The sequence below is a fragment of the Callithrix jacchus genome, chromosome 9 (assembly GCF_049354715.1).
Source record: "Callithrix jacchus isolate 240 chromosome 9, calJac240_pri, whole genome shotgun sequence".
NCBI classification, from domain to species: Eukaryota; Metazoa; Chordata; class Mammalia; order Primates; family Cebidae; genus Callithrix; species Callithrix jacchus.
This window is the reverse complement of record NC_133510.1, coordinates 88,955,100-88,979,770: the sequence shown is the minus strand read 5'-3', so window position 1 is coordinate 88,979,770 and position 24,671 is coordinate 88,955,100. Positions and strand designations below refer to the sequence as shown.

Here is a 24,671-nt window from a genome sequence, read left to right as displayed (position 1 = left end):
TATAATAGGAAAATAAGAATTTTATTGAGTTTTCCTAATGGCACCAACTAACTACCCTCGTCTCTCTCTCTCTCTTTTTTTTTTTTTTTTTTTTTTTTTTTTTTTTCAAATCCCACTAAAGGCTAGAATCTATAGCTTTTTAAGAAACCCCATCCTGGCCGGGCATGATGGCAAACTTTGAGAGTCCAAAGCAGGTGGATGACTTGAGGTCAGGAGTTCGAGATCAGCTTGGCTAATGTGCTGAAACCCTGTTTCTATTACTAAAAATACAAAAATTAGCCCGATGTGGGGGCCAGCACCTGTAATCCTAGTTATTCCAGAGGCTAAGGCAGGAGGATCACCTGAACCGGGGAGGCGGAGATCGAGATGGCACCACGGCAATCCAGCCTGGGCGACAGAGCCAGACTCAACAAACAGAAACCACAAAGGAGAAAATTTTGCTATTGTGTATATTAGAATATTATGTTTTCAAAAGGTGTGAATAATCATTTATTAGTGAAGAATAATCTAGTTTCATCACATTGTAACTTTCCTTAAGAGCAATTTATACTATATGAAAGAGAGAGAGAGAGGTATGTGTGTGTGGGTGGGGGTTTGGGGAGGGAATTACTAAAATCTCTCCATCATCTAAGTTTGTCAGGGTAATTGGATCTTTCTGTCTGAGGTGCATAGGGAATGGTATTTACTGAAACTAATGTTACCAAGATGGTGAAAATTGGCCATTAATATATAGACTTTCAAATGCTCAAGTAAATGTAAACAGGCAGTGTTAACTTTTGTTACTTACTTAGGAATATTATCCCCCTCCCCTACTAACTTTCCTTTCTCAGCACATACTCTCCACCACACAAAGTCTGTTTCTAAATTTATAATCAAATTACAGACATCTGGAGAACCCAGCCACTGAAGTAAATTGTTTTCCATAAGTCACGTTTGTGATTTGCAAATGCTGAAAAAGCAAATACCAAATCTGTAATTTTTAGATGAAATATTACCATTGGAAACATTTCTTTTGAAAACAACCCATATAATCCCAAACCCTAAGCTTGGCATATTTGATTTGGCTTTTTGCAAAAATCCATCTTTTTTTTTCCTGTCTTAATTCATATGATGAAAATTAAGCTAATTAAAACCTAATATGGAAAATTTTCAAAATACTTACGAGTTGATGTTATACTTTCTTTAGTAACTTAAAAAATTGAATTATTAAGTAGACATATGGTGAATTGAATATAAATTCAATTCACCATATGTCTACTTAATAATTATTTGGAAACAACAAGGAACAGACCTCCCACAGACAACTCTCTGTGTTACTAGATTTCTTCAAAGCATGGACTCAGAGTACAATTTGTCTGGGTCACACAAGAGCTGATTAAAAAGAAAAAGAATACAATTTGTTTTGAGCTTGAGAATGGTAAGAAACAGGCCCCATGTAGACTGGCTAATGAATTTAATGGTTTGTTGGATAGTTACTCAGGGATGGTCTTTATTTAAATATATACAGTGGGCCAGGCAAGGTGGCTTACGCCTGTAATCCTAACACTTCGGGAGGCCGAGGTGAGCAGATCACCTCAGATCAGGAGTTTGACGGGTCAGGCAACATGGCAAAATCTGTCTTTACAAAAAAATACAAAATTTAGCCAGGCATGGTGACAGCGCACCTGTAGTCCCAGCTACTTGGCAGGCTGAGGCAGGAGGATTTCTTGAACCTGGGTGATTGAGGCTGCAGTGAGCCACAGTCATGCCACTGCACTGCAGCCTGGGTGACAAAGTGAGACCTTGTCTCAAGAAATATGTTTATATTTATATATACACATAAATATATATATATATATTTATATAACATTTATATTTATACAATATTATAAATATTTATATAATATTTATATTTATATAATATTATAAATATTTATATAATATTTGGTCCAAGGGCTATGGGTATTGTTAAGCTGATTTAGCACTGTTTCTCCCCACAACCATCACAGCCATGCTTGACTAGCTAAAGTAATAATAATAAGGATAATACTAAAATAAATCAATAAATGTATACAATCAATTGTAGCCTTAGGCATTGTGCATTCAATATCAGAAAATGTGGAGGAAAAGAGGTTATAACAGCCTCTAGAAATGATGAAATCCAGAGTTTAAACTGTGTGCGGTACCAAAGGATGTTAACTCTGGAGAGAAAAGATTGGGGCTCAAGTATGGCCAATTATCTAGTTTTAGCATCTTTATTTCTCATATGGCAATGTAATAACTATTGCTCTTGGTTCTTGTAAAAATTAAAATAGATGAATGTGGAAAATGTGAATTATAAAGCAAAGACACTATGTAAATAAGATACATTATTATTCTTTGAATTATACAACAGAAAAAGCCTAGGACATCAATACATATAGTAAAGTAGATTTTTGGTTTGGGGGATGACGTCAGTCTGTCAGATCTGGCTCATGCTGGTTTGCACTGAGTTGTTACACATGATAAATTTTCAGGAATTACGTGAGCTGGCTGACATCATGTTGATAGCTTGACATTGGCTGTGGCGAGAGGGTGGTATTTATACCATGGTAATTGTCAAATAACTGCAGAGAGGGTTTATTCCCCTTCCTCACCTCCCTCCAAAGGACCAGTTGACCAGCACATCATTGGATAACTTATTCTATATATTTGGATAGTGTTCTGGTAATCTGTTACTGTGTAACAAAGCCAGTCCAAAATTTAGCAGCTTAATGCAACAGCTACACTACCATCCATTACATCTCACATTCTGTTCAGTGACTAGTCTCAGCTCAGTGGTTCTTCTACTTCATGGAGGGTCAGCTAGGGCTGCAGCCATCTAGAGGCCTAGCTGGACTGCAGTATCCAAGATGGCTTATTCTAAGGGCTGGCAGTTGGTGCTAGCTGTTGACTGGGAGCATGCTGTCTATAGGAGCATGTAAATTCTCCTCTTCCGGGTCCCTCATCTGATTTGAGCTTCTTACAGTATTAAAACTGGGTTTTCAAGTGGGAGCTACAGATCTCTTAAGGCCTAGTCATCAGAGTTATAGAGTATTATTTCCATTATAGTCTATTGATCAAAATAAATCGCTGGGAAAGAATTTGCTACCATGTTTAATTCATCAGAGATATTATGATATCCAAATTTATATAAACTTGAGTATTCATTAAATTGTGGATGCTAACATTTTAAGTAATTCTCTCCTCTAACTTCTTACACTGGAGGTAAGAGTTACTGCTATATGCCACGTATTTTGTCAAGCTTAAAATTTCTTTTAGTGAAGGGCATGGTGGCTCATGCCAATAATCTAAGAACTTTGGGAAGCCAAGGTGGAAGGATTGCTTGAGGCCAAGAGTTTCAGACCAGCCTAGGCAACAAAGTGAGACCCCCATCTCTACGTAAAAGTTTAAAAAATTAGCTGGGTGTGGTGCACTCCTACAGTCCTGGTTACTCAGGAGGCTGAGGTGGGAGGGAGGATCTTTGAAGCCCAGGAGGTCCACTGCACTCTAGCCTGGGTGATAGCATTAGACCCTGTCTCAAAAAAAAAAAAAAAAAAAAAAAAGTTTCCTTTAGTCTTGGTGTTCCACCTATATAACTGGCCAAATATATCAAACTACTGAAGACTTTCTGAATATAGAATTTTTTTAAAATTTACAACATATTCTTTAAAACAAAATGAGTGTTCCAAAGTGCAAAAATAAAAATAAAAGGAAAAAAAAAGAAAACAAAATGAGTGTTTAGAGGGGTGTATCAAGTGTTTTTAAAAAAACAAAAGGAAGCCAATCATGAGCCTAATCGGAAATCGTTTGAATGGCTGGATGATTCAAGTTTGTAAGGCTGCAAAAGGCAATCTCACAGGCATCTTGTTATGGAAACATCTATCTATCTATCTATCTATCTATCTATCTATCTATCTATCTATCTAAACAGCTAGGTTAGATGTAGACTGGAATGCTACAGTCCTTAAGTCTTGGGAGATCTTGTGATTAATAAACATTATAGGATATGGGATATGGTCAGTTAGAATGCTCCCAGCTACAAGAAATAGAAAACCTAATTAAAAGAGATCTATCATCTCACACAATAATAAGTCTTGAGTTTGATGATTGCAGGGTTGCTTAATTTAATAGCTCATTCATATCCAGGTTTTTTGTGTCTACTTGTTTTTTTCTCTGGACAATGCCCCTTACAGTGGGTGGCACTACATTGTATGGCCCAGATAGAAACACCAAATCCTCACATAGCATGTCTACAGGCAGAGCAGCCAATGGGAGCAGGTGAAGGGTCTCTCTTTTTATTTGGGAAGAAAAATACTCCCTCGATAACACTTCTCAAATTCTTCTTGCATCTCTCCGGCCAGAATTGGCTCTGATGCTCATCCTTTAACCATTCACTAGCAAAGGCGAATGGATTAATCATGGTTTAGCTCAGCCAAACTTCTGGAACTCTATAGATAGTGGTCTAAGTCTTTCTTGAACACATCATTATCTGATACCTGAACAAAATTGGAATTGTACCAGCAAGGAAGAAGTGGGATATGGCTACTGGGGCAATCAACAGTGTCTTTCAGGTTTATCCATAAAATCTCAATATGGTTTTATGGGATTAATCCATTTAGTAGCACCATTTTTCAGGAGCTAGAAGCACAAAAACATGGTGAAGACCCAAGAAGTAGGTGTAAGGCTTTAGACAAATAGGATGTGGTTCAGGACAGTCTCAGCAGAGAACTGAACAATGACAGAAAGTTATTTAGATTTATTGAGCACTCAATGTGGAACAACCAGTATGTGAGGAATCCCTCCACCTTCTCCAACATCATATTTAATACTCAAAAGGAAGGTATTATTAGCTCCATTTTAGAAATAAGGCTTAGAGAGAAAACTGTTAGGAGTTAGTAGAGCTAGACAGTAAACTTGAAGTATTTTCAACTCCAAGGATAATCTAGCTCAACCCATGTTGATGAGCAGCTATTTCCTGCTCCACCTAACAGCAAATACCCCTCTTTCCCCATTTAATTCCCCATTATTTTCACCTCAACCATCCCCACACCAATGTTGAAAGGGAAGAAGGCAGTGAATAATAAGAGCCAGAAGCCTCCAAACTTTCCAATACATCCCAATCCACCCTCTCAGTGTTCTGTCCTGAGAAATAATGAGAAAAGCAAAAAATAGTCATACAAACCATAGTGACAATATATTGCAATCCTTTATTTAATGTCACTGACCTCATCAATTTGACCAATTTAAGGTGGACTGATGATTGGATGCATCAATATCAAGGGTGAATACCTTGAATACTCAGATTAAAACTCAAATTGGTTTTGAGATTCAGAATTATTTTGATATTGGATATTTTCACAGTTAATGGTACTAAAAGACCTCACTGCATAAATGCTTTGACCTCAGAAATTTGGTGAGATATAGAAGGAGATTGCCTGTATGTCCTTATTCTTTTTAGCTGTTCTGATGGAGAAAGTGGATGATTGACCTCTGCTATAGAGGACATTGGGGCAAGAAAACAGCCATTAGACTCTTCATATAACTTTCCTTACTAGGAAGGCAAGTTTATCAAAGATTATTATGTTTTCCCCTGAATCTTCAGGAGGCCACTGTATATAGGCTTCTGTCTTTGGGAAATATTTGCAAGAGAAACATATTCTATGAGGCTTTCTTGTGGGATGAAGGTAGCCAGGGCTCCATTTTGGCAGGATATTTTCAGCCCTACATTAGGTCATTTATGGGCCCGCAAACACATTGCCCTATGTTAAATAGAGTGAAGCAAACTTGCATCACTTGCCATATCATTTTCTAACATATATTGTCTCTTTTTGGAAATATCAGATATTTTGAAGGATGATAAACATCCAGAAGGAATTGCAAACTTCAGGCAATTACTCAGATTCTCTAATCCCAAAACGTTTTATTAAAACATTTTGCAAAGGGCCACAGAATTGTCTATCTAGGTTTTGCAGCTTTCATCCTAAGAAACAACGCCATTTAGACTGTGCTTTAGGTTTGCATAAGTGGTATCATATTTATAACTCTCTCTCTCTCTCTCTCTCTCTCTCTTTCTCTGTGATAATGCCTTGTTTTCAGTAAAAGAGATCAAGCACTTAGTGATAATGGAATGGGAAACAAAGGAACAGCAACAAGTAAACGACCTACTAGGGCCTTTATCCTGGTTTCTCTTGGCTCAAGCACCCCCTAAAGTGGCAAGCATTTCTCTAGGGAGATCATCCAACCAACGGTTTGAAAAAATAGTGCTTCTAGAAGCCTTTGTTGTGAGAATGAACTGAGGTGGTTAGAAGGGTGCTTGCCTGGTCAGATTCTTTGTTTCAGTACTAAATTGGCAGCAGTGAAAGATGGAAGAAAAACTCACTCAAAGAAAAGAAAAACAATTCAAATAAAAACACGTGGCACTGACTATCATGGTCCTTCCGTTCTGGGGCTGTTGTTCCCAGTGCCTCTGTGTGGGATGTGTGTGGCACAGGCTTGTATTGGGGAGGGGAGGGAGCCATCCTGCCACTGGGCATCTGGAGGGAAAAATCCATCCAGCTTTGCTAATGGATGGTGTAATTCATACAGAATGCAAGCAGTCATTCTGCATGCCCATGCATATTATCAGATATATGTCATAGAGGGAACAAACAATCATTTTCAACCACAAGTCCTTCTAGGGAGGGAAGAATGAAAGGTCCCTTTGCCTTTTTGTGTACCTTGAAGGTGGGTCTGAAGCTAGGTCTACAGGTAGGGTCTTGAGGGAACCCCTGGGAACCTCTGGGAACCCCTCTTTGACTCGTCCAGAGGAGAAATGTTTTGAAGCATATGTTAACAAAATATGTATCTGATTATTAACTCACTTCAATGGGAAACATAAACTATCTGCTTAGTTTCTCTTAGGACTTCACACACAATGCCATCAGAAAAGTGTATCAAGCTTTTTCATCACCTACTCTTTCTATGTAATCTCCTTCAGACATCATGATCAGGAAGAAATTAATTTCCTGCTTTGGTGATGAAAATTTTAGCTTCCAAAATAGACCAGACTTTCCTTCCTGCTCTCTGTTTTATAATCTCTTTTTCTTTGGACCTTACAAAGAATAAATCCTGTAATGACAAGAGTATAAATTTAGACCTTCTTTCCAACTAAACCTGGACTGCCATCTTTTGCTGAATTACTATGTGGTAGGGTGATATGTTTGACAGATATCTAAAGAAAATCAGAAAACTTCACAACATACACATTTATGAATCTAAGTTATGAATACATATGATGAATCTGTATAGTGAAAAGTTCATTAGCCTCCCTCCCTCGTACTTCTCTTTCCAGAATCTACTGTCTGTCCTTGTCACCTCCATCCAGAAGGCATAGCAGAGACAAACATGTTATGTTGTAAGTCAGATCTTAATTTGGGGTGATTAGTTCATGGTTAGCTAGTGAAGTAGGATGTATTTTTTTATTGGGATAAAGAAAATGTGCCAGTCTTACTATTCAGAGCTGTACAATTCCAAGATGTTGGCTGTAATGTTTTCCATATGTGGCCAAAGCTGGTCTGCAGTAATAGGAAAGGTTAATCCTGACAATTTTGTTGTGCGTGGTTGCAATTTCTTTTTTTTTCTGAGATCAAGTCATATTCCCTTCTTGAGTTCCCTGAATCCTCTCAGTGTCCTCATTAATAAGAAATCATCTTCTTTGCTTAAACTAGTTTGAATTAGGTCTCTGTAACTTACTGGAAAAAGAGTTTCAAGTTATACAACATCTGTCTTTCAAAAGAAAGTCAAAACTTTGCTCCTGCGGTGGATCTGTGTTCCTTGCTGTGAAGAGAGGGCAACACCTTGGCTTAGTGAAAAGACAGCAGGGTTTAGCACCCACGGTTGTTTTAAATTCCTGTTTTGTCATTTACCAGCTCTGTACCCTTGAGTAAATCACTTAGCTACTCTGATATTATTATCTTCCCTGGAGTATTGTTCTTAGGGTTAGAAATAGCACATGTAAAATAGCAAGCATAATAAGTATCCAATACTCAGTAATTACACTCTAAAACTTCCTATTGCAGTGACTTAAAAAGGACTCTCAAAAGTACAAAAAAACACAGCTGGGTGCAGTGGCTCATACCTGTAATCTCAGCACTTTGGGAGGTCAAGGTGGGAGGATTGCTTGAGCTAAGGAGTTTGAGACCAGCCTAGGCATCATAGTGAGACCCTGTCTCTAAAAATTTTTTTTTAGATTAGCCAGGCATGAGACATTCCTGTGGTCCTAGCTACTGAGGAGGCTGAGGTAGGAAGATTGCTTGAGCCCAGGAGTTGGAGGCTTCCGTGAGCTAAACTGTGCCACTACACTACAGCCTGAGTAATAGCGCAGGACCCTGTCTGAAATTAAAAACAAAAAAAAAGGACTAAGTATAGAGGCTCATGCCTGTTATCTCACCACTTTGCAGGGCTGAGGTGGGAAGATTGCTCGAGCCCCAGAGGCCGAGGCTGCAGTGAGCTATGATTGCACCACTGCACTCCAGCCTAGGCAACAGAGTGAGACTGTGTCTCTAATAAATAAATACATATGAAACTGCAAAGTGGAGGTTAGGCACGGTGGCTCACGCCTGTAATCCCAGCACTTTGGGAGGCTGAGGCGGGTGGATCACGAGGTCAAGAAATCGAGACCATCCTGGTCAACATGGTGAAATCCCGTCTCTATTAAAGATACAAAAAATTAGCTGGGCATGGTGGTGCGTGCCTGTAATCCCAGCTACTCAGGAGGCTGAGGCAGGAGAATTGCCTGAACCCAGGAGGCGGAGATTGCGGTGAGCCGAGATCGCGCCATTGCACTCCAGCCTGGGTAACAAGAGCGAAACTCCATCTCAAAAAAAAAAAAAAAAAAAAAGAAAAGAAACTGCAAGGTGGAGTCAGAATTTATTTGGCTCATTTTTTCTTCTTTGCTCCCCTGTCTTTTCCCTCCCTTCCTCTATCTCTTTTCTTTTTTCATTCTTCTTTCATTTTCCTTTTTGAGAACCAGAGATGGCAGAGGAGTTTAAGTATTCACTCATGATTGCTAGGGGTCAGCTTCAGGTGTCGTGAGAATTCATTATGAGCACACATTTTTGCCAGAAGACTATTCTCAGTTGTTACAGATCCTACTGCTCTGGGTCCAGGATTCTCAATGTGACTCTCTGTCTTAGGTTGGAGGCCTCAGGGATTCAGAGGCAGAGACGTGCACACAGTGGCTGAGTGGGGAGTGCTTGTGAGAGCAGCACCTGTGGGCTAACCAGAGAGCCAACAACAGAATGGGGCAGAGGGAGAAATTGACCTGGGAGGTGGGTACAACTGGGGTCCCAGCCCATCCATCCCACACAGGAGGAGCTCTGTAATGGAGATGACTCTTCAGAGTTGTCCCTGCATCCAGGATAAATCACAGAATGCAGGTAGTTCCCAGTAGAGAGAGTAACCTGGGTCAACCAGCTAAATTTTTGAAAAATATTTGGTAGAGATAGGGGTCTCCCTGTGTTGCCCAGGCCGGCCTCAAACTCCTGGGCTCAAGCAATCCTCCTGCCTCCGCCTCCCAAAGTGTTGGGATTACAGCATAAGCCATCGTGCCAGGCCAAGAACATAATTTAAAAATATTACTTTTTGCTTCCTTAATCTAGGAGTATCTGTTGACTTCTGTGATTTGGGAAAAATATTCTTCAGTCACAGCCTACCACAAGGAAAAAAAATTTTGTGGCAGAAAGTAATAATAAGACATTACCAATTATAGCCTCTTTTTAAGTCTACAAACAAGGAACTGAATTCCACTATTTGAGGCCATCACTTCCACTTTAAGATGGTGCATTTTAAATCCCTAGATGGGCTGATCCTAAGAAACATTTCCACTAATCTCTGTAATCCAATAGGGCACAGAGACAAAAGACCTGCATTGTCAGCACAGGCTAGGAAAGGGCCCGATGTACTAAAACTGATGAGGCATGAAATTCAGGGCCTTTAAGGGCCAGATAGAATGGATTAATAAAAAAGAGAGAATAAATAGAGGAGAATTTAAACTTTCACCCTGCCTTTTTATGTCTTTCACTCAAAAGAGGATGACAATATACTTGATTATTTTAATCAAGTTGAAAATCATTCTCTCTGAGGATGACTGAATGATTCATTATAAGCTTTATTTGAGTCTCAAAGCTGGGGCGTTTACCCTTAAATGATTCTGTTGTGAGAACTCCACATTTAGAATTTTGTTGATGACTCAATTATTATTTTATTTATTGGGCTCCCACGATACTAAAAGTAATTAGGTAGCCCTATTTATGTTTTCCAGTAATTCTTTTTGCTACCAATGCGCCTGTCTAAATGCTAGTCAAGTGATTAAGTTCATAGTGGGAGAAAATATTGTCTATTGTTTGGCATGATGCTTTTGAAATAATGTATGGATAGGACGATATACTTTTAAGCTAATAATATTGATTTATATATCAGAGTAGATATTTATGGGTTTAGAATGAATGTCTAGAATTTTTTTCTTTCTTTCTCCTGGAAACTATTGGCTTTCTAATCCAACTCACATAGTTGTATCAAGGAATAAAAGGTTTTTATATGATCATGCCCTGTGCCTGCCAGCTGATTGTTTTAAGGGTGAGCATTTGACCAAGACTGGACCATTGTTTTCTCTTTCCAGAATTCTAAAGCTGGAATGAGGAAAATCAAGGCTTTGGGAGAGCCGCATTTTCTCCAAAGGCTCCAGGAAAGAATTCTTCCTTGCCACTTTTGCTTCTGGTGGCTGGAGGCTTTTCTCGGCTTGGGGCAGTATAATGCCAATTTCTCTCGTCTGACATTGCCCTTTTCCCTGTCTTTCTGTATCTCCCAAATACTCTCTGGCTTTCTCTTATAAGGACATCGTCATTGGATTTAGGTTGCACCCTAAATCCAGGATTAGCTCACTTTGGAGTCTTTAACTGTATCTGCAAAGACCCCTTTTCCAGATAAGTTCATATTTACAGATCTGTTCCTGGAAAGCATCTTTTAAGGGGCCGCTATTCAATGTACACTTGATTCTCAAGCAGGAGAGATTTTGCCCTCAAGACTTTATCCAGCTTGGAAACATCTTTATTGTCACTATTTGGGTGGTTGGTGGTAATGACATGTAGGAGACCAAGGTAGGGCTACTGCTCAGCATCCTACAATGTCACCGGATAGACCCTCACAACAAAGGATTATTGAGAACCGTTACTTTAGACATATGACTATTGTGGTAATATACAATATGGCTAAAGCTGACTGCGCACGACTAATACAAATGGTAACTAAATACTGAGACTGATCTTACAGAATTGGCTATCACTTAGGGGAATCATTACGACATAATTTAATAAATAACCTATTGAAATTAATAGAAGTGTCATGAAGCAAAATAATCACCTAATTATTTCACACTTGTAAAGTCTTATAGTCCCCCAAAAGCTTACATTCTTATTTCTGTAAGCTTAAGAGTCATATTTTTCACATTTTCATCTTTCTGAAATCTGAAGTGAATATATATGTATACATTTAATGTGTACATTCGATGTGACATTGATTCTTGTTTTGCCTTAAAAACTGGCCCAGACATGGTGGCTCATACCTGTAATCCCAACACTAACTTTTCTTTGTTTCTTGAACTTGAAATTTTTGAAGATTGTGTGCCAGTTACTTTTTAGAGTACACCTTAGTTGGGGTTTGTATGATGTTTCCTAATGCTTAGTATAGGTAATGCATTGTGGCAGGAGTATCGTCAAGTGGCATTGTGTTCTTGGCGCAACACCTCAAGAAGCATATGATGTCACTTTGTCCTTATGTTGGTGAGATTAGGTTTGGTCAGTTTGGTGATGTCTGCCAGGTTTGTATACTATAAAGTTACTATATTTTACTTTGCAATTGATAATTAATTTGCAAGGAGATACTTTGAAACTATATAAATATCCTGTTTCTCAGTAAAGTTTTACCACTAGTTTTAGCATCCATTGATGATTTTCTAAGTCTGTGGCCCCTTCTCTATGTAGTAGTTGACATTGTACTGTAAGGAAGAGCTGTCTTTTCTCCCTCATTTACTTACTCAACCTTTTGTTCATGTTATTATACAGTGGTGGATTCTCTGAGTGTTTGCGTTGGTCAAGATGATTCTAATGCAAACTAAAGTTTAAGAACCAGCATTTGAGTGAAGCAAGTGATTTCCAAATAGGTCAATTAGCTTATTCAAGGTTATATAATTAGTGGAGGATTAAACCCCTCTCTTCAAAATTCACATTTATATGTTCTTCATGTAGAAATCTCCAGATCTGAAGAGTGGGCACCTACTGGATTATCTAAATGTGAATGAATCACCTGAGAAACTTGTTAAAATGCAGCTTTCAGGTCTCATCTCCAGAGATTCTGATGCAATACTTCTGGTATAAGGCTTTGCAATTTGTATAGAAAAAAGAAAGAACTCATAAAGCGCTTTTTATCTACTTAGTACTTTTTAGAAGGCAAATATAAATTATGATGTTATATCTTTGATTCTGAGATAGCATGTATAATAAGAAGCACTATCAATTTAATAACAGTTATTTTTATATTTATGTATTTGTTTATTTATTTATTTTGAAACAGTGTCTCACCTTTTTGCCCAGGCTAGAGTGCAGTGGCACAATCATGGCTCACTGTAGCCTCAACCTCCAGGCTCAAGCTATCCTCCCGCCTCAGCCTCCAGAGTAGCTGCAACTACAGGCACCCACCAACGCACCTGGCTAACTTTTGTATTTTTTGTAGAGACAGGGTTTTGCCAGGTTACGCTGGCAGGTCCTCAACCCCTGGGTTCAAGCACTCCCAAAGTGCTGGGAGTTTTCTAGGCATGAACCACAACACCCAGCTTTATTTACTTTTTAACTTTTGCAGAAGACAGTCAACACAGTCACTATCAGATGAGTTCATGGACATAAAAGGAGGGACAGCAAAGGCATTAAAGGCAGCTTTCAGGGAAGCCCTTTGTAAAAGCCCTGGAGTAGAGGTCTCATACTTTAACGTTCATAAAAATTGCCTCAGGGCCCTGTTAAATGCAGATTGTCATTCAGCAAGTCTGGAATGAGACCTGAGAGTCTGCATTTCTAACAAGTTCCTAGGATCCTGCTGTTCTGAGCAGGACACTCTGACACTCTGAAGAGCAATATTTAGTCGACAGCCAGCATCTTCAGACCTGCTGCCCATTTTTGTGAAGTTTTATTGGAGCACCAAAACGTGTCAGTTTGTTTACATGTTCCCTGTGGCAAAGTTGAGTAGTTGCAACATAGACTATTTAGCCCATACATCTTAAATGTTTATTAACTGACCCTCTTGCAGAAAAGGTCTGAAGACCTCTGGTCTAGAGTGATTGCAATCACAGAAATCTGGAATAAGAATGTCTTAAGTTTGCATTTGGGCTTTGCCACATTTATCTTTGTGCCTTGTCAGTCAGCTTCTCTGAATCACAGTTTCCTGTCTATAGGGAGAGGATAAGAATAGCACATGCTTCATAGAGCTGTTGAAGGATTAAGCAAAACAATACCAGTAAAGAGCTTAGCACACAAATAAATATAAGTGTGCTTCAGATACCTGGGGAACATGTATAAAGTTTACATCCTGGCTGGATGCAGTGGCTCATGCCCATAATCCCAGCACTTTGGGAGGTTGGGGTGGGAGGATTATTTGAGCCCAGGAGTTTGAGATCAGCCCGGCCAATTGTCTATCTCTACAAGATACTGACTCTACAAAATATAAAAAATTAACTGGGTGTGGTGGCATGCACCTGTAGTCCCAGCTACTGCAGAGGCTGAGGTGGGGGGATTGCTTGTGCCTAGTAGTTTAAGGGTGCAGTGGGCCGTGATCACACCCTCACTTCAGCATGGGTGACAGAGCAAGACACTGTCTCAATCAATCAATCAATCAATCAATATTACAAAATGCCCTAAAAGCTGCCTAGAATGCAATTAAAAAGAAAAGTGGAGTGTTCTTGAGTCACTGCAACCTCTGCCTCCTGGGCTTAAGTGATCATCCTACCTCAGCCTCCTGAGTAGTTGGGTCTACATACAGGTAGGAGCCACCATGCCTGGCTAATTTTTGTATTTATTGTAGAGATGGGTTTTGCCATGTTGGCCAGGCTAGTTTTGACCCTTTTTCTGTAAAAGGGTCAGTTAATGCACACTTGAACTCCTGGCCTCAAGTGATCTGCCCACCTTAGCCTCCCAAAGTGCTGGGATTACAGGTGTGTCACTGAGCCCAGCCAGAAACATGCTTCCCAGAGGATTTGGATGCAAATTATCCACAGGGCCACACATTGAGGCAAATATTTAGCAAGTTCTCTTGTTCACTTCACATTCACAACTCCATCCCATTCTCCTTCCTTCCCTCCACCCTCTTTTCACTATCTGTATCATCCCCAAGAAGGGCTGCTGAGCCTTGATGCGCTGCATCTCTCTGGATCCAGGTACTCCACTCAACCAGCCCTATGCCTAAGCTTCTTTTCCAGGTTGTCCGCAGGACTCCAGCTTTACACTCTGTTCCTAAATTAACAATATCCCTGAGTGGACATATTACTTCATGCTCAGAACTGCTTTTGAATGATTAGCTTTTCTCTCCTTTGCAGATCTGTTATTGCCCTCCCTTGACTCCATTTTAAGACAGTGTTCTGAAGGTCCACCTGGCTATGGCTTAAACTCATGTTTCAGGTGGGGTCTGACCATTATTTAGGTAGTACTAGAATAGACCATTGAGTGTGGGGAAGTGGTTCTTACCGCTATTGTCAGAGGATAGTTGATGGAGAGACTGATATCTGGTGCAAAGGTGCTTTGAGCAGGTCATTATGGTTTCTGAACATGTGGCTCTTTCCTTTGAAAGTACTGTGCCCTAGAAATAGTAAGTTCCAAGTTTTTTGGAAACCAGCGTGATTCATATCCTGCCTCACAATATATAGTCACTAATATAACATAGGACCTTGCAAAAGATTTCTCAACTGCCTCCTTACTCCCCCATGTATCCAGACACACACACACACACACACAACAACAACACACAACAACAACAACCCTCAGTAATTTGAGTGAATATTATTTCTGAAGAAAGAAATCTATAAATGAGCCTGGGTGACATGGTGAGACCCCATCTCTGCAACAAATACAAAAATTAGCTCTGTTTAGTGGTATGTACCTCCACTCCCAGCTACTCAGAAGACTGAGGCAGGAGCTCCCTTGAGCCCAGAAATTCATAGCTGCAGGGAGCTATGATTGTCTCACTTTACCCCAGCCTAGGTGACAAAGCAAGATCCTGTCTCAAAATTAAAAAAATAAAGCTACAAAATAAATATTGAAAGCCTGAATGTCACCAGTTTACACCCCAAGATTTCTTAAGAATGTTTTTTGATCTGTCAAGAATTCAGTAGTGTCTAGTAATTTTCATTTTGTACCAGTAATTAGTTAGCAGTTAACAAAACCAGACTCTGAATCTTTTTGAGTAGCCTCAAATTGCCCTTTGATACCCCAATTACTGGAGGAATAAAAGGTGTCACTATTTCTGAATATGTGAACAGTATTAGAATTCATTTCTGATCTAATTAAAAGTCACATTTTAATATCTTTTTATGGTTCAAAAATTCCAGTCTAGAGCTACCTATGACCCCTGATTATGACTATTCTCAGAGTGTGATTTTTTTCCTCCATGTAAGCAAGAAATATCTAGCTTGATGAAAATCTAAGGTATTTTTCAAATGCTTTTAGTTTTTATATACAAAGTAAAAAAAAAAAAAGAAAGGAAAAAAAGGAAGAGTCATATTTATCTATTTTTCTTTCTTTTTTGGTAGAGACAGGATCTTGCCATGTTGCTTAGGCTGGTCTGGAACTCCCGAACCCAAGTGATCTGCTTGCCTCAGCCTCCCAAAGTGCTGGAATTACAGGCGTGAGCCACTGTGCCCAGCCCAATATTTGGCTTATTTTATTTCTAGTCCTACATATGACATTGTTTTAGTTTAAAAAATTAAAGCCCTGACTATACATACAAACTATTTTGATTGAAATTGACTTACACCAAAATAGTTATACTTTGTTATGATTTTAATATTTTATTATTCCTTTTTGGCACAAGATGTAATGGCACAAGTTGTTCAATTTTTTTTTTTTTCACTTCTTAACAGTATGTTGAATTATAAGTTATTCTCTTCCTTCATTGCCTGTCTGGGCTCCCTCTCTTACCTCATTCTATAGTTCAGGCATATTAATATATAGAAGCAGAGATGCAATCATGAAAAGTTGAAAGAATGGAGAGAGTTATGTCAAGAATGATAAGAGCATGAGGAAGAAATTAGTCTTGTGCTATGGTTTTGATATTTGTCCTCTCTAACCCTCATGTTGAAATTTGGTCTTAAGTGTTGGAGGTGGGGCCTAATGGAAAGTGTTTGGGTCATGGGGGTGGGTCCCCACAAACAGATTAATGCTTTTCTTCAGGAATGAGTGAGTTCTCAGTCAGTTTTCAAGAGAACTGGCTGTCTCAAAAGAGCCTGGGACCTTCCCCTTCTCTCTCTCACTTCCATTCTTACCATTTGATCTCTGCACACAACACCTCCCCTTCACTTTCCACCAGGAGTGGAAGCAGCCTGAGGTTGTTACCAGGTGCAGGTGTTGGCACCATGCTTCTGGTATGGTCTGCAGCACTATAAGCCTATAAACCTCTTTTCCTTATAAATACCCTTCCTCAGGTATTCTTTTATAGCAACACAAAACAAAGGCATTTGTATTTCCGTGTCAAGTTTGGGAAGAATCATGAAAACCCAAATATGAATAAAATAGAAAAAAATTAACATTTTTTCTAATCTAAGAGAAAAACTCAATATCAAAGCAATTATGCCATTTATTGATTACTTTTTGCCAGACTATGTGCTAAACAATTCATTCTTTTTTTCATTCATTTAAAAGAAACATTTATTGGCCAGGCACAGTGGCTTATGCCTGTAATCTCAGCACTTTGGGATGCTGAGGCAGGAGGATCACTTGAGGCCAGAGTTCAAGACTAGCCTGGGCAGAATAGGAAGGTCCTCATGTCTACAAAAAAAAATAAATAAATAAAAATAAAAAATTACCTGGGTGTGGTGGCATGCCCTTGCAGTCCTAGCTACTTGGGGAGGCTGAAGTGGGATGATCACTTGAGCCTAGGAGTTTGGGATTACAATGAGCTATGATCACATCACTGCATTCAACCCAGATAACAGAGTGAAAGCCTGTCTGTTAAATAATTATTGAGCTCCTGCTTCATGCACTGTTTTTAATCCCATGGGGCTGAGGATAAACCATTTTTTATTTTTATTTTTTCTGAGACACAGTCTTGCTCTTGTTGCCCAGGCTGGAGTGCAGCAGCACGGTCTTGGCTCACTGCAACCTCTGCCTCCGGGTTCCAGTGATTCTCGAGCATCAGCCTCTCAAGTAGCTGGGATTATAGGCACCTGCTACTATGCTCAGCTAATTTTTGTATTTTTTAGTAGAGACAGGATATCACTATGTTAACCAGGTTGGTCTCAAACTTCTGACCTCAGGCGATCCACCCACCTCGGCTACCCAAATTGCTGGGATTACAGTTATGAGCTACTGCACCTGGCCACAATTTTTTTTCTGCCACAAGAAAAGGCATTCTAATCTAGGAAGAGAGACACTAAGCAAAGAAACAAATATATACATTAAGCATAATAATAAAAAGAGAGAGAGGGGATTGAGGGTACCACTTTATATAAGCTATTCAAGGAAAACTTTAACAAGCTGGAGTTGGAACATAGACCTGAAGGAGGTAAAAGAGTGAGCTCTGAGACTTTCTAGGGGACAGAGTGGTTCAGGCAAAAGAAAGAGTAAATGCAAAAGCTATGCGGCAGAATGCGATCAGCATTGTTGAGGGAGAGTGTGGCAATCAGTGTGACTACAGTGGAGTGAGCAACGGGAAAAATGCTAGGAAATGAATCAAGAAGGTAGTGGGAGGTAGATCATATAAAGCCTCAAGATCAGGATAAGAACTTTGGAATAAACAAGGGAGATGGAAAGCTATTGGCAGGCTTTGAGCAACGAGGAACATAATCTAAATTAAATTTTAAGTTTCATCAGGTTGATAGGTTGAGAGAAAACTGTAGGACCCCAAAGGTGAAAGCAAGAAAATCAATAAGAAATGCTTGAAATTCATGTTGGTTGAAAGTGGCAGAGATGGGCTGGCTCTTTATCAAATCCATTTTCTCTTTCTCCTAGGCATAGCTGGAGTATTTCTCAGACATCTTCATAGTTAGGTATGACTATCTGACTGAGCACTGGCTGATACTATATGAGTAAAAGTAATGTATGCCACTTCCAGGCCTGGCCCACAAAATTTCTGATATACAACCCTTCATGCTCTTTTCTTTCTGCAGCTTTAGATGCTAATGTTGAAGATGCACAACCAAGAGAATGTAGGAGACTGGACCCCTGAATCTCTCCATGGATAATGGCAGCAAGCTTCTTCGGTGTTAAACAACCTAGATTCTGATAAAGCATCTACTATTGTCTTAACTAAAAAGTGAGGGATAATATTTTCTTGGACAAAGGTGATAGAGATGAATATGAAGGGAAGTGGTCAGATTCTACATACACTTCGCAGAGAAATAGGAGTTCCTGAGAATGTGGATATGGTGAAAAGGTAAGAGAAGAGCACTAGATGATCTGAACGTTTTTGCCTTGTACATTGGAAGAAGGAGTTGCCGTTTATTGTGCTGGAAACATTGGAGGAGGAATAGTTCCACAAGCAGAAAACCCATAGTATAATTTTGGTCATGTTACTATTGAGATGCCTGGTGTTATCTTCATAACTTTACATAAATATTATTACCTTTCCTTTTTTAGCTGAGGAAATAGAGGCCTGGCAAAATAATTTGCTCAAGAGAATAAGTTTTAGGACAGGAATTGTTTTGTTTTGTTTTTGGAAACAGGGTCTCACTGTCACCCAGGCCAGTATGCAGTAGCATAATTGTGGCTTACTGTAGCCTTGACCTCCCTGGTTCAAGCAATCTTTCTGCCTCAGCCTCCTAAGTAGCTGGGACTAAAGGCACACACCCCTGTGCCTGGCTACTTTTTTATTTTTATTTTTTTCTTGTAGAGACAGGATCTCACTTTGTTGCCCAGTGTGGTCTCAAACTTACGGGCTCAAGCCATTCTCCCATCTCAGCCTCCTAAAATGCTAGGATTACAGGTGTGATCCCTTCCCCCTACCCTCCCCAGCATCATCTACTTTTTACTTCTGTGAGATCAGCTTGCTTTAGCTTCCACATATGAGTGAGCACGTGTGGTGCTTAACTTTCTGTTCACTTAACATAATGTCTCCCAGGTCCATTCGTGGTAACAGGATTTCATTCTTTTTTATGGCTGATTAGTATTTCATTGTGTATATATACCACATTTTTTTTTTACTCATTCATCTGTTTTTGGATATGTAGGTTGATTCCATGTCTTGGTTATTATGAAAAGTGCTATAATAAACATGGGGGTACAGATGTTTCTTCAATATACTGATTTCCTTTCCTTTGCATAAAATTCTCAGTACTGGGATTGAACCATATACTGAATCATATGGTAGTTCTATTTGTAGTTTTTTGAGGAATCTTTATACTTCTTTTCCATAGTGGCTATATTAGTTTATATTCCCAAGAAGAATACATAAGAGTAGTTCTCTTTTTGCACATCCTCACTAGCACTTGTTTTTTTAATTCGTTTGTTTTGGTTTTGAGGTTTTTGTTTTTGTTTGTCTATTTGATTAATAGCCAACCTAACTGGGGTAGGATAATACCTCATTGTGGTTTTGATTTGTATTTTTTTGGTGATTAGTGATGTTGAACTTTTAAAAGTATATTTATTGGCTATTTGTATGTTTTCTTTTCAGAAATGTTTGCTCAGATAACTTGCCTGTTTCTTAACTGGATTTTTTTTTCTGTTGTATATTCTGGATATAAATTCCCTGTTGAATGAGTACTTTGCAAATATTTTCTCCCATTCTCTAAGTTGTCTCTTCACTCTTGACTGTTTCCTTTGTTTTGCAAAGCTTTTTAGTTTTTGTAACCCCATTTGATTATTTTTTGTTTTTATTGCCTGTGCTTCCAAGGTATTCATAAATTGTTTTCCCAGACCAATGTTCTGAAGCATTTCCCCTATATTTTTTTCTAGTAGTTTTTATCATTTTGGGTTTTATGTTTATGTCTTTGATCCATTTGAGTTGATTTTTGCATAGCATGAGAAGTGGGGGTCTAGTTTCATTCTTCTGCATATGGATATCCAGTTTCCTCAGTACCATTTCTTCATGAGATGGTTATTTCCCCAATGAGTGTTCTTGGCATCTTTATCAAAAATCAGTTGGATATAAATATATGGATTAATTGGCTGTCTATTCTGTTCCATCTGTCTATGTGTCTGTTTTTATGCCAGTACCACCTTGTTTTGGCTACCATAGCTTTGTAGTGTATTTTGAAGTGTGGTAGTGTGATGCCTCTAGCTTTGGTCTTTTTGCTCAGGATTTTTTTGGCTATTTGAAATCTCCTGTAGTTCAATAAAAATTTTAGGATTTTTTTTAAATTTCTGTGAAGAATGTCATTAATATTTCAATAGGGACTGACTTGATTTCTTAGCCATTCCAGCATACTGTCCTTTACAGAATGTGTTAGGAGAGCAAATATAACCAAATATATTAAATATGTTTAGGAGATTAAAAACTTCAAAATTTAGATGATACTCTCTGATTTAGTTTATTTAAAGAAGAGAAGGGGTGGACAGAGGAAAAAAGGGAGAAGAAGGAGAGAAAAATGCTACAAAAATGATCCTATTTTATAAAAAGCAGAATTGATGTGCATTTTCCATCTGTGTTATGTAACGTGAAACCTTCCTTCTTATTCTGAAATGGACATCCTTTTGCCCCTAGGAAGATTAGAATCTTCATTAGGAATACTAAGAAGTTGGAATAAATATTGCCTCTAAGATTTAGAGTAGGGTATTTTAGATTCCTCAGCAAGACAGAAGTTTTGAAAGCAGGACTTTGTAATGAGCAAAGAACTTACTTCTAAACTCTCTTAGTGACCCTTAATATTAAAAGGCAGGCCTAGACTCTCTGATCATGGAGTTTAGTCTTCTAGAGTATAGTGAGGATGACTCTACCATTTAGATTAAGCAGTGAGGTTTGGTGCCCTTAAGGAAAAGAACATCATGCCTTAAGGAAAGTCCATCCCTGAGATTAGAATAAGGAGAAAGCCTGTTCTTCCAACTAGTGATATATAAAAGAAAAAGGAAAATTGTATCGCTTCTCAGCCTTTTGGCTAAGATCAAGTGTGAAAAAGGAAAATTGTTCAGGCACATTGGCTCAGTCCTGCAGTCCCAGCACTTTGGGAGGCTGAGATGGGTGGACTGCTTGAGCTCAGGAGTTCAAGACCAGCCTGGGCAACATGGCAAAGCCCCATCTTTACAAAAAATACAAAAATTAGCCAGGCAAGGTGGCACACACCTGTGGTCCCAGCTACTCGGGAGACTGAGGTGAGAGGATTGCTTGAGCCCAGGAGGTAAAGGCTGCGGTGAGCTGAGACTGCACCACTGCACTCCAGCCTGGTCAACAGAGCAAGATCCTGTCTCAAAAACAAAACCAAAGAGAAAAAAATGAAAGAAAGAAAATGAAAATGGACTATAAAGAATTCTCTATCAAAATCTACATTCTGGCATCAATTTCTTCCTCGTGGGCTAAAATTTTGACTAGGAGAGAGTATGATAAATTCATTTTGATGTGTAAGGTCTTTCTTAAGGCAGCTGTATTGGATTACTTCCCCTGGCCAACCCAAGAGAGTGCTATAGGCTGGATGTTAGTGTCTCCTCCCAACAAATTCATATGTGGAAACCTAGTCCCCAAAGTAATGGTACTTGGAGGCAAGGCCTTTGGAAGGTTATTAGGCCATGAGGGCAGAACCTTCGTAATTGGAATAATGCTCTAGGAAGGAGTCTACCTTGCCCCTCTCAGCAGTGAGAACACAGGGAGAAGGTGCCTTCTCTGAACTAGGAAATGGGCCCTCACCAGATACCTAATCTGCCGGTGTCTTGACCTTGGACTTGCCAGTCTCCAGAACTGGGAGAAATAAATTTTTGTTGCTTGTAAGCCACCAAGTCTATGGTTTTCTGTTACAGGAGCTCCAGCAGACTAACATAGGTAAGTTGCAGGTTTTTGGATAGAGCCCAGCTTGTGGCATTGGACTGTCTGTGTCCAGCATGGCATGGAACAATAGTGTATTGATAAAGGGAGGCAACTCAATAGGTGAGCTTGAAAACGTTTTTCTTCTTCCCGGTGGCATAAGTAGTCGTTCATGGACTTTAAATGTCCCCATGTGCCCTCATGAAGCAATACAGGAAGTGCTGAGAGCACGGCAGATTAGCTGAGTCCTGAGATTGGAACAATGCAGGTGTACAATGCAGCAACTTTGCTTCTTGATGTTGCAAATCCAGCATTTTAATACAAGTTCTGGTAAGTTATAAGTCAGGAAGAACCAGCCATATCTCAGTCTATTATAGTCTAGAAACCAGAACAGATGAGAAACTTCATGGCAGAAACCAATGAAGACCTTCTGATAGTCTCCACATCAGAGGTCCCTCACAAAGTTACTACCAAATTGTGAGCTGTCACTCTCTCATACAAAGATGGCATCTTGAGGACGAGCAAGGAGAAGAAAAGCAAAACCTAGAAAACTGAGCAGTTTTCTGAAATATTGTGAGTCATTCAAAAAAGACTATTCAAATGGAAACAGTGAGACACTACTAGTTGGTAAATTTAAAATCTGCCACCTTATCTCTCACTGGAGTTAGGGTTCATATTGGAGATATAAAATCTGATCACAGCCATAGAAAAGCAAAGTGTTTCTCTCTTTTTTTCTTTGTCCAATTTATTCTCTATGTATGATAAATGGATCACCCATTCTACCACTTAGGGTTTTTGTTTTGTTTTGTTTTGTTTGTTTTGTTTTGTTTTGACAGAGTCTTACTTAGTTACCTGGACTAGAGTGCAGTGGTATCATCTTGGCTCACGGCAGCCTCAACCTCCTGGCTCAAGTGATCCTCCCACCTCAGCCTTCCCTGTAGCTGGGACTACAGGCATGTGCCACCACACCCAGCTAATTTTTGTATTTTTCTGTAGAGACAGGGTTTCTCCATGTTGCCCAAGCTGGTCTTGAACTGTTGGGCTCAAATGATCTGCCTACCTCAGCTTCCCAAAGTGTTGAGATTACAGATGTGAGCCACTGTGCCTGGCCTCAACACTGAGTTTTTATTCAAATGTTACCCTTTCTCTCTCTCTCTCTTTCTCTCTGTCTCTGTCTCTCTCTCTCTCTCTCTCTCTCTCTCTCTTAAGAGTTGGGGCATATACCACCATGCCTGGCTAAGTTTTTACTTACTATTTTAGGCAGGGGTTTTGCTATGCTGCTCAGTCTGGTCTCAAACTCCTGGTTTTAAATGATCCTTCCACCTCAGACTCCCAAAGTGTTGAGATTACAGGTGCTGGCTTTTGTGCTGCTTTATATGTCAGGTTGTTCCACTCCACTTTTGTAAAAATGCTTTTTATATTTTCGCCTTGATGGTAAAAATATAGACTAATTCACCAAACAGTTTTTAAGTGACTATTCAGTACTGAGTAGTCTCTCACTGGGGAGACAAATAATGAAAAAGCACAGCCTTTTCCTCACATTTATAAGAGACAAGTCGGGGAGCAGGATGAATTAATAATTAAAGCAGAGTGCACAAAGTGCTGTAATAGAGGTATGTACAAAGCTGGAGCATTCGGGGGTGGGATACAATGGTCCCAGCACTTTGGAACCCTATCTCTACAGAAAATAAAAAAGTAAATCATTAGAGTAGGTAGCACTAAGTAGAGAGGGAAGAACGTGATCTACTCAAGCATTGAGGAATCAAGAAAGGATTGCTTGAGAGAGAAGGCGGAAGCTGTTGTTTAATGGGAGGACAGTTGAATATGGATCAGAAGAAGGTAGGTGATGATAGGTATACTATCAGTGAGAGGAACAGTCCAGGACCATCATGAGAAGACGTGGAAACCAAAGGGCTTGGTGTGCTCAGGGAATCAAAATTATTCGTCTGGGTTGGGACATTGCATTCAAAGTAAAGGGTGGTAGAAAAGGAAACTGGGAAGGTAAAGAGAGGTCAGCATGTTCTTAGGAAGGGTGGTGAGTGGTGTTCTGATGGGTATGTGCTCTGTGCTATTGCTCCTAATAAGGATTTTACTTGAGACAGTGACATGATCTTTGATTTTAATAGTTCTAGGAGTAGTATCAATGGTGATCGTTGAGTGGAGAGAGACTGGTTATGACAGACACCAAATCTAGGCTTGCTATAATTTTCAGCATTTACAGTGCTAAAGATCAGCTTTCATTACAGTCCTCACAGTCTAGGGAATGCCGTAAATCAGACTCGTCTACTCAGGACCCAAAATATCACACACTTTTTTTGTTTTTTGTAGAAATGAGGTCTTGCCATATTGCCCAGATTGGTCTCAGACTCCTGGGCTCAAGCAATCAGCCACCTCGGCCTCCCAAAGTGCTGGGATTACAGGCATAAGCCACTGCCCTTAGCTAGATTTATTTTGTATTTATTAACTAAAAACACAGATTTCATTAGACATAAGAA

At 39.4% G+C, this 24,671-nt stretch overlaps 1 protein-coding gene across 1 annotated transcript in view; it reads left to right on the top strand.

The window, feature by feature from the left end:
• The window catches only part of LOC144577781 (uncharacterized), a 72,049-nt gene extending 53,266 nt beyond the window's left edge, over window positions 1-18,783 (top strand). The window contains exon 4 of the transcript XR_013522368.1: window positions 18,398-18,783. The gene's annotated coding sequence lies outside the window, so the exon portion shown is untranslated. The remainder of the gene's footprint in view (window positions 1-18,397) is intronic.
• The last annotated feature ends 5,888 nt before the right edge of the window (window positions 18,784-24,671 follow it).